An 11570-nucleotide genomic window follows, 5' to 3' on the forward strand; every position below is an offset into this window, starting at 1 on the left:
TTGACTAGCTTGTTCTTTGGTTGGTTGGGATAGAAGGTGGAGGTTACATTAAGAAAAACAACCATCGAATTTAACTGGGTGCATCAAAAAGGGCTACCTCTTGCAAAGTGTCATGTAATCTTTTGTTTTTTTTTGTTATGTATCAAAAGTGTTTCCTTCAAAAAAAAAAAAAAAAAAAAAAAAAAAAAAAAAAAAAAAAAAAACGATGTATATATTCAGAAAAAAATATCAGAAAAAAAATACAAAAAAAATCAAGTATTTATCAATTCCATTCTCTCTTGTTCCAAAAATAAAAAGAGAGTAGTCAATGTAAATAAGAGTCATGTAAATAGTCATTTTGTTGTTTTATTGTAATAAGCAAGGAGGGTGTATGCCATTGATGTACAACGCGAGTAATTGTGAAATACCTCCAACTCATTCACAATTCTCGTAAAGTCCGGACAGCTAGCTAGATTTCGACCTCAGTTCTTAGCCTGAGAAACTATCTCTTGGTGATTAGTAGTCATAACTTCAGATCTTTCTTTACACATGTGTAGATACACTTTACACTCTTATCACATGTCTTTATTTGTTATCAGTGCTAGGATTGTGCCTTCGATAGCTAGATTAACATCTCCATTTTGCTGTGAGCTTAACTGTTTTGCACAGGTCACGTTTGATGGAATATGAGCTTATATTTTGTCCTTAGGTTTTGTAGGCACACCTCTGGTAAACCTTCACGAGACTTCAACTCGTCCACTAGGGACACTTAGTGGTTTAAAAGGCTTAGTGCATACGTAAATGCATTCGAGAGACCAGACAGTGGTATAGTTAGGATTTCCTTAGTTTTGTTTTACTTGAGGACAAGTAAAATTCAGGTTTGGGGGTATTTGATGAGTGCAAATATTGTATATATTTATCCCTTTTTGTTGGCATTTTAACTCATCTTTGTGCATTAATTCTACATTTTATCCCATATTCTGTATTTTCATTGTTTTCAAGAATAAATATTTTTATTAATTAATTTTGTATTTTTAGGTAATAAATAAAGTTCGGATGAGTCGCGGAGCGAAAAGAGCAGAAAAGTAGTGAAAAGCCGGGAGAAATTACGCAAGGAAGCCGCGAAGAATGGTGCGCACAACCTCATTTTCTACACACAAAAGCGCCTCCGTTCTCAGCCATCAGATCATTTCTCAGAAGCATCCGACGGTCGCTCCTCATAGAGCATCAAAATCTGATGTCTCTGCCGAGCACCACAGCGCTGAAATTCCAAGCCTTCAGATTAGATGGTAGTTGAATCCAACGGTCGTTCCCTTGCTGTTCATCAAAGTTTGATATCTCCGCCTAACACTACAGTACCTAACTCCATCTGGCATCGTTGATTTCGTTGTATCAAAAAATCTGACGGTCGATACAAGCTTCACTTCACATCACCGTACGATCTACCTACCAGCTTCGCATCTCGCAGCTCAGAGTCACAGAACATCAAGACTAGATGCATTCGCTCAACACTCTATCACCCGAGCCCTACCACCTAACCAAACAACCCCCTTCTCCCATTCTATCGAACCCATCTACCACCATCACCCCCCTCTCTGCAGAACCACCTCCTTCCCTGCCGCACCACCATCATCACCACCACTCCTGCAACAGCCACCAAACCACCAACTCTCCACAACAACCGCAACCCCTCACTAATATCATCACCCCTATCACCTATTAAGCTATTTCAACAACTCCACCATCCTCTTCACTGTTAGGATTGGATTTGGTGAATTAGATTGATAGATGAAGCAATTGGAGGCGTGGATAGCATGAGGGGAGTCAGAGGAAGATTGGGTCGAAACTATTGAGTGCTATCAGTGATTAGGTAAAACCTAATTTCAATTTTTGTAATTTGGGGAAGAACAAACCCTAATTTTGGGGGAATTAGGTAATTTAGGGAATTTGGGTCTGTGACTATAAATTGGGACTATGGGTTGTGTTAGAAAGCATGCTTGGATTAGCCTGCATCCAGAACTGCTAAGTTCTGTTAATTTTCATGTCCTGTTAAATGTTCAATTTCAGCTCAATTCAATTTCAGTTCATGTTCTTGATTACTATTATCCTGTTAATGTTCTGTTTAGTTTGTCTCCTGTTAATTGTTATGCTTAGGATGCTTCTGTTATGTTAATTGTTAATGCCTGTTACTTGTGTCCTGTTATGTTATGCTTTTTGCAATTCTATTTTTCACTGTTATGTTCATGTTCTTGTTATGTTAATGTTCCATGTTTTAAATCATTGTTTGTTAATGTTCCTGTTAATGCTTGGTTTCATATCCTGTTAATTTGTTGATGTTCACTGTCATGTTTAATTCACTGTCATTTGAAGGAATGCTAGGCTAGATACATTTGAAGCATTGATGTGATTGTGTAATGGAAGAAATCAGTACTCATAGCAAGCTGATTTTCTTGCCATTCTTGTTGTATGCTTAGGATGCAGTGTTGATTGTGAATTGGGAGAAACTAGTGCTTATAGCAAGCTAGTTCTCTTCCCTTCTTTTAGTATACCTCCTGTTTGCCTGTATTCTGCCTAGCCTTGCTTCATTTCAGCTTCACCACAACCCTGCCCTTGGCCTTAGGCCTTGGTTCATTCTTGTGATTGTTTTCTGTTGCTTTTGCTTGCTACTTGTACATTCTGTTACTTGTGCTACATTGCCTTCTCTGTCACTTGTGCTGCTCCCTGCCACTGCTGCTTTCCCCTGCAGCTGTTGCTGCCAAGGTTACTGCTGCTATTGCTGCCAAAGCTGCAGCTGCTGCTGCTGCTGTTGCTGCAACTGCAAGTGCTGCTGCTACTTCTTCTCCTTCCAAGGCCAATTGAGTCCAAAATCCAACTGAGCTCAAAGCTCAGCTCATTCCAAAAAGACTAAGGCCCAATCCACAGTTACCAAGCCCAGGTTTGAACTAAAAGTTGAAGCCCAACTCATTAAAAATCAAAGCCCAATTCAACCAACTTGTGGGCTTATTCCATAAGCCTAAACTCAAAAGCCCAAGACCAAACCAATTGAGTCCAAGGCTCAGTTTACCTCACAGGCCCAATACCTAAAGCATTTTATTAAAAACAAACCCATTAAGCCCAATAGTTCCAAAGGGGTATTCTAAGCCCAAAGCAAATCTAGGAACCCAAATAGCTAAATCACTTCCGAAACACACCCGATCTCTGTGGATCGACCCGTACTTGCACGAGCTATAACCGACGACCGTGCACTTGCGGTATTACTGTAGGCCCCCGTTTTCATTGCTTCATTTCAATACCTTTCAAGGCCTGCCAAGTTTTTGGCGCCGTTGCCGGGGACTATCAAGTTTTTGGCGCCGTTGCCGGGGACCATTTTGCATTTAAATTTAATATCTTTGAGGCCTATCAAGTTTTTGGCGCCGCTGCCGGGGACTATCAAGTTTTTGTGCTGTGCTCCTGTTGCTATTCTCTTGTGCTGCTGTGGTGCTCCTGCTGGTGCCAGGCCAAGAATCCTGTGAGCTGCTGCACCTGTTGCTGTGCTGCTAAGGCTGAAACTTGCTGAACCAAAGCTGCAGCCTGAAACCCAAAGCCTGCTGCTGGCCTGTTGTTGTTTGAACTGCAGTAGTGACCCTGCTGCCAAGCTTCTGTTGCTGGGCTGTGCAATAAAGAAACAAAAGCCCAACTGGGCTGTAAGCTGCAGAAGGAGAAGAAATTGAACCAAGCCCAACTGGGCTTGAGTGTTGAAGCCAAAGCTTAGGATGATCCAAAGCCCAACTGGGCTTTTGCAACCAAACCGAACAGCTGGGCTGTGCTTTATAGGTAAGCCTAAACCCATTAAGAGAACCCAACCTGTGGCTTCCATTTTTAATTTGTGGGCTTGTAATAATTTTTGTTTTTCTTTATTTTTTATTTGGGCTGTAATAATTTTTTCTTTTTCTTCTTTTTCTTTCTTTTATGGGTTTGTAATTTTATTGTTGTTTTTATTTTCTTTTATGGGTTGTGCTAATTTATGCTAAGCTAAGTTTAAAAAAAAAAAAAAATAAAAAAAAATAATAATAATTAAAATTTTCTTTTGCTCCCATTTTAAACCAAATTTTTTATTTTTACTCCCATTTTAAACCAAATTTTCTTTTTCCAATGTCTCCCACCAAAACCAAAATTTTCCCAAAATCCAAACCCTTTAAAAACCAAATTTTGGGCTTTGTAACATAGTTACTTAGCTCTTGAGCCAATCATGTCTGGATTTTGGTCTGCTCCTGGAGATGGAAATAAAACTCTTAGGGAACTTGCTTATGGACAAACTTCACGTTATGAACCTTCCACGGACCATGATGTCATAGTCATAGGAATTATTATGACATTTTCAAAGTCCTGAGCCGCAATACATGAACCCTACTGACTATTCATACATGCATCATTCATCGCAACGTGAAAATGAACATTTTGCTAGTGCATCACTCACCCAATCATCACTTATGGATCAATTAGAAGCTCGAATCGCAGCTTTAGAAATGCAATCACATGAGGAATCTGTCACATCTAATTTTCTTAGGCAACCTGAAATCTATGCATGTCCCGCATGTGGTAGTTTAGACCACCCTGTTGAGCATTGTCATATTTTGCATAATTTTAGGCCATCTAGAGAAAATCCAATGTATGAAATGCCCATGAATTGTGAGAATGGTAGTCATTGGGACCATAATCAATCCTTTGAGGGTTGCGATCAATATTTTGTAGACCCTAATGACCATGCACACATGTACCATTCACCACAATTTGAACATGAAGAATTTTGTACTCCCATGAATTTAGACTCCACCACAGAAGCTTTCAGACTCAGTGAGCAAGACTATGATAGATCTACATCACGAATTCATGCATCTTTAGATCAGATTTTGCTTCACCTACAAAAGGAGGAAATTCATGAGGAAATGTATGTTGTCCCTAATGAAGTGTCTAGTCCCATTCATGTAAATAATGTTGAATATGAACCTAATTTAGAGGAACATGAATCGACTAATGACACCACCACTGTTAATGAGGACCAATATGCATGCTACCATGATGATGATTATGATGATTATGATGAATGTTAGAAGAACATGAAAATAATGTGGAACCTGTTGGTTCAATAACATATGGCTTCTCGCCCTCGACCTTCATGAATGTTGTTTTTTCTAATACTCATTGTAATTCATATGATTTTGATATTGACATGGGATTCGTACAATTATTCTGTGAAGATGAGCATGACATAGGAATAGTTGAATCTTCTGTAGACACTAATATGCATGAAAATATATTTGATGTGTCTGATTCTCTACCTAGGTCACATTGTGATATTTCTCCTGATTTGCCGATGCATGAGAATAAATTTGTTGATGATGTTGATGATTCTGAGTGTGAACTTGCTAAACTGATTGATGATTGTGAGCATGATGTGACATGTGTAGATGATTTAGGAGATTTTGATTTGATTAATAATGACGCACCTATTCTCCTACATGAGTCACAATCTGTTGGCCTTCCACCCAACCTAGATTTGGTTTGTACCCATATTGTCAAACCGACTTTTCTGAGAGTCCCTAATCTAGGTTTGGAACTGTGTGCTTCCCAAGTCCTTTTGGACTATTTTGCTTCTAAATATAATACATTTGAGGAACCACAGTTGGAAATTGCATGTTTGCCCGTCCCTAGCACAGTTCATTTTGAGTTAGACCTTGTGCATGATGAACCCCCGAAACTGCGAGATTTTGTTTTCAAAACTATATCTTCTGTAAAATCCAGGTTTGGGGGTAGCTCATTTGTTTCACGCAGTTTCACTGCGTTTCTTTCTGTATTGTGTGAAGCTGTTGAAATGTCTACACTTTGTCTTTTGGGTTGATCCTCAACTCTTTAGATTGTTAGTGTATGGTGAATTTTTGTATATAATCCAGTAGATAAAATTTCTTAAAAACCCTTTTGTTCCTTTTGTATATATTTTGCTAATCCAATATGATCTCGGCTGAAATATGTTGGATTTTTGCCTTGAATAACGGAGTTTTAATTCTGCTTTCGCCGAAATCGGGTATTCTCTCTCCTTTTACTCTACTCAGCATGTCCCTTTCCATATGTTGCATTTTAATTCTTTCCATATTTTGAAACATTGAGGACAATGTTTAGTTTAGGTTTGGGGGTATAGAGTAGATACCATGATAATTTGCATAATTGAAAAAAAACTCCCTTCTTTTTGAAAAAAATTGAAAAATTCCAAAAAAAAATTGAAAAATCAAAATTCAAAAAATAAAAAATGAAAAAAATCATAAAAATGGAGCTCATTTACCTTGAAATGTTGACTCTTGTGCAAATATGTATTTTTATTAGGAGTCTTAGTCTAGATATTTAGGCACCCTGATTCTAGCACAATTCACATAGTGATAAGAAATTTGCACGCGCACGATCTACCAATACATGTATGGCCTCGATCTTCAAGGTGTTGGATAGGAAGTTACGATTGCCAATCACTTTAGAATACTGAACGAAACTTGACTAGCTTGTTCTTTGGTTGGTTGGGATAGAAGGTGGAGGTTACATTAAGAAAAACAACCATCGAATTTAACTGGGTGCATCAAAAAGGGCTACCTCTTGCAAAGTGTCATGTAATCTTTTGTTTTTTTTGTTATGTATCAAAAGTGTTTCCTTCAAAAAAAAAAAAAAAAAAAAAAAAAAAAAAAAAAAAAAAAAAACGATGTATATTCAGAAAAAAATATCAGAAAAAAATACAAAAAAAATCAAGTATTTATCAATTCCATCTCTCTTGTTCCAAAAATAAAAAGAGAGTAGTCAATGTAAATAAGAGTCATGTAAATAGTCATTTTGTTGTTTTATTGTAATAAGCAAGGAGGGTGTATGCCATTGATGTACAACGCGAGTAATTGTGAAATACCTCCAACTCATTCACAATTCTCGTAAAGTCCGGACAGCTAGCTAGATTTCGACCTCAGTTCTTAGCCTGAGAAACTATCTCTTGGTGATTAGTAGTCATAACTTCAGATCTTTCTTTACACATGTGTAGATACACTTTACACTCTTATCACATGTCTTTATTTGTTATCAGTGCTAGGATTGTGCCTTCGATAGCTAGATTAACATCTCCATTTTGCTGTGAGCTTAACTGTTTTGCACAGGTCACGTTTGATGGAATATGAGCTTATATTTTGTCCTTAGGTTTTGTAGGCACACCTCTGGTAAACCTTCACGAGACTTCAACTCGTCCACTAGGGACACTTAGTGGTTTAAAAGGCTTAGTGCATACGTAAATGCATTCGAGAGACCAGCGACAGTGGTATAGTTAGGATTTCCTTAGTTTTGTTTTACTTGAGGACAAGTAAAATTCAGGTTTGGGGGTATTTGATGAGTGTCAAATATTGTATATATTTATCCCTTTTTGTTGGCATTTTAACTCATCTCTTGTGCATTAATTCTACATTTTATCCCATATTCTGTATTTTCATTGTTTTCAAGAATAAATATTTTTATTAATTAATTTTGTATTTTTAGGTAATAAATAAAGTTCGGATGAGTCGCGGAGCGAAAAGAGCAGAAAAGTAGTGAAAAGCCGGGAGAAATTACGCAAGGAAGCCGCGAAGAATGGTGCGCACAACCTCATTTTCTACACACAAAAGCGCCTCCGTTCTCAGCCATCAGATCATTTCTCAGAAGCATCCGACGGTCGCTCCCTCATAGAGCATCAAAATCTGATGTCTCTGCCGAGCACCACAGCGCTGAAATTCCAAGCCTTCAGATTAGATGGTAGTTGAATCCAACGGTCGTTCCCTTGCTGTTCATCAAAGTTTGATATCTCCGCCTAACACTACAGTACCTAACTCCATCTGGCATCGTTGATTTCGTTGTATCAAAAAATCTGACGGTCGATACAAGCTTCACTTCACATCACCGTACGATCTACCTACCAGCTTCGCATCTCGCAGCTCAGAGTCACAGAACATCAAGACTAGATGCATTCGCTCAACACTCTATCACCCGAGCCCTACCACCTAACCAAACAACCCCCTTCTCCCATTCTATCGAACCCATCTACCACCATCACCCCCCTCTCTGCAGAACCACCTCCTTCCCTGCCGCACCACCATCATCACCACCACTCCTGCAACAGCCACCAAACCACCAACTCTCCACAACAACCGCAACCCCTCACTAATATCATCACCCCTATCACCTATTAAGCTATTTCAACAACTCCACCATCCTCTTCACTGTTAGGATTGGATTTGGTGAATTAGATTGATAGATGAAGCAATTGGAGGCGTGGATAGCATGAGGGGAGTCAGAGGAAGATTGGGTCGAAGCTATTGAGTGCTATCAGTGATTAGGTAAAACCTAATTTCAATTTTTGTAATTTGGGGAAGAACAAACCCTAATTTTGGGGGAATTAGGTAATTTAGGGAATTTGGGTCTGTGACTATAAATTGGGACTATGGGTTGTGTTAGAAAGCATGCTTGGATTAGCCTGCATCCAGAACTGCTAAGTTCTGTTAATTTTCATGTCCTGTTAAATGTTCAATTTCAGCTCAATTCAATTTCAGTTCATGTTCTTGATTACTATTATCCTGTTAATGTTCTGTTTAGTTTGTCTCCTGTTAATTGTTTGTCTCCTGTTAATTGTTATGCTTAGGATGCTTCTGTTATGTTAATTGTTAATGCCTGTTACTTGTGTCCTGTTATGTTATGCTTTTTGCAATTCTATTTTTCACTGTTATGTTCATGTTCTTGTTATGTTAATGTTCCATGTTTTAAATCATTGTTTGTTAATGTTCCTGTTAATGCTTGGTTTCATATCCTGTTAATTTGTTGATGTTCACTGTCATGTTTAATTCACTGTCATTTGAAGGAATGCTAGGCTAGATACATTTGAAGCATTGATGTGATTGTGTAATGGAAGAAATCAGTGCTCATAGCAAGCTGATTTTCTTGCCATTCTTGTTGTATGCTTAGGATGCAGTGTTGATTGTGCATTGGGAGAAACTAGTGCTTATAGCAAGCTAGTTCTCTTCCATTCTTTTAGTATACCTCCTGTTTGCCTGTATTCTGCCTAGCCTTGCTTCATTTCAGCTTCACCACAACCCTGCCCTTGGCCTTAGGCCTTGGTTCATTCTTTTGATTGTTTTCTGTTGCTTTTGCTTGCTACTTGTACATTCTGTTACTTGTGCTACATTGCCTTCTCTGTCACTTGTGCTGCTCCCTGCCACTGCTGCTTTCCCCTGCAGCTGTTGCTGCCAAGGTTACTGCTGCTATTGCTGCCAAAGCTGCAGCTGCTGCTGCTGCTGCTGCTGCTGTTGCTGCAACTGCAAGTGCTGCTGCTACTTCTTCTCCTTCCAAGGCCAACTGAGTCCAAAATCCAACTGAGCTCAAAGCTCAGCTCATTCCAAAAAGACTAAGGCCCAATCCACAGTTACCAAGCCCAGGTTTGAACTAAAAGTTGAAGCCCAACTCATTAAAAATCAAAGCCCAATTCAACCAACTTGTGGGCTTATTCCATAAGCCTAAACTCAAAAGCCCAAGACCAAACCAATTGAGTCCAAGGCTCAGTTTACCTCACAGGCCCAATACCTAAAGCATTTTATTAAAAACAAACCCATTAAGCCCAATAGTTCCAAAGGGGTATTCTAAGCCCAAAGCAAATCTAGGAACCCAAATAGCTAAATCACTTCCGAAACACACCCGATCTCTGTGGATCGACCCGTACTTGCACGAGCTACAACCGACGACCGTGCACTTGCGGTATTACTGTAGGCCCCCGTTTTCATTGCTTCATTTCAATACCTTTCAAGGCCTGCCAGTAACATCAATCACCTCACAATAATCTTAATCGCATGTTAGCGAAACAAGATATTATGGAATCACAAATGATGAGACGAAGATGTTTGTGACTACTTTTTATCTTGCCTATCGGAGATTAAATCTCGAGAAAATCTTAGATAAGATAGTACTCAATCACGATAGAAAACAGCAAGATCAGAACACGTAACTATAGAGAAAATAGTTGGTTTTGGCTTCACAATCCCAATGAAGTCTTCAAGTCATTAACCTGCAGGGTTTTACAAAAAACCTAAGGTTAAAGGAGAATCGACTCTAGTCGCAACTACTATCACACAAGAGGTTTGGGGATTAGGTTTCCCAGTTTCTAGAGTTCTCCCTTATATAGTGTTCAAATCAGGGTTTGCAATCAATGCTACCTGTAACGAAGCAATCAATATTCACCATTATATGAAAACCTGATTAGACTCAAGCCATTCAACCGTTAAATTGAACTTAGCTTGTTACACACAAATGAAAAGTGACTTCATTTAAATATGAGTAATCGTACCTAAACGTGTACACATTGTTGGCTCAACAATAGTTAACCGAAGTTATCCATATGAACACTTTCACATCAACCATATTCATCTTAACCATAACTAGAAATGACTTAAATGAAACTAGTTCTAGAGTTGTTCAATTGTTTATTTTCTCATAGAAGTATACAAGACACAATTGAAGCAAAATCGATTTTGATCCACTCGAAGAAATTTGATGAACATTATAGCCACGGTTTGCAAAAGATTATATTCCTTATTATATATAAATGTATTAGTTCATGAGAAAACCGATTTTAGAACATAAAATACTCAAGTATGCAAACGGGTACGCATACCTAAGTGGCCGGACCTAGTTTGGGTTCGCCGGTATGCGAACAGGTGCGCATACCTTCCAAACTCAGTTGAATTTCCGGAACTTGAAACTCACGCCAGTGCGCATACCGATATGCATACTAAGCTCCCGGACTTTCATTAACCAACCAGTACGCATACGGGTATGCATACTATGGTTCTCGGATTTGGAATAACTTGCAACAGTTAGCATACAAGTACGCATACTGTGCTATATCCAATCATGGTTAATTGTTTTAAACTCCCATTTCAATCATTGAAACATTCTTGGAAGACGACAATAGCTGTCTCACACAAACTATTAGCTTTAAAGCAATTTTCAAGTGATCGAATGACCAATACGAAACATTCTGAGTCTACATCAAATAACTGTCTCACACAAATCATGTAAGATGTTACAAGGCGATTTTGACATGATCATGTTTTGACTTTCGTCAAGAATATAAGATGAATTTGGTTAAAGTGAATGCTTACCAACACATATTTCGAGAAATATGTAAGCGAGTTAAACTCAGCTCGAAATATCAAATGTGTATAACCGAAGTCTATATAGCTATACGATTTTTGTCTCAAATAGGAGATAGAGTAGATAGAATTTTGAGTGATAGATGAGTTCAAGCCTCCACATACCTTTTTTTGATGAAGTTCCACAAGCTTCCCTTAGTAGTTCTTCGTCTTCAATCGATGAACACCATGAAGTCTAGTGCTTAACTACACTTACTATCCTAATCCGAGACTTAGCTATAAGTAGACTAGAAATCAAGACTTATAGTTTTGACAACTAAACTTGACAAACAAGCTTGAGATAGCCACGCTTGCGAGTTCGATCGAGCATTGCTCTAACACTTTAAAACCTTATTTATTTTCAATATTTGTTCTTAAATCGAA

This window comes from Papaver somniferum, chromosome 1, assembly GCF_003573695.1.
Source record: "Papaver somniferum cultivar HN1 chromosome 1, ASM357369v1, whole genome shotgun sequence".
Taxonomy (NCBI): domain Eukaryota; kingdom Viridiplantae; phylum Streptophyta; class Magnoliopsida; order Ranunculales; family Papaveraceae; genus Papaver; species Papaver somniferum.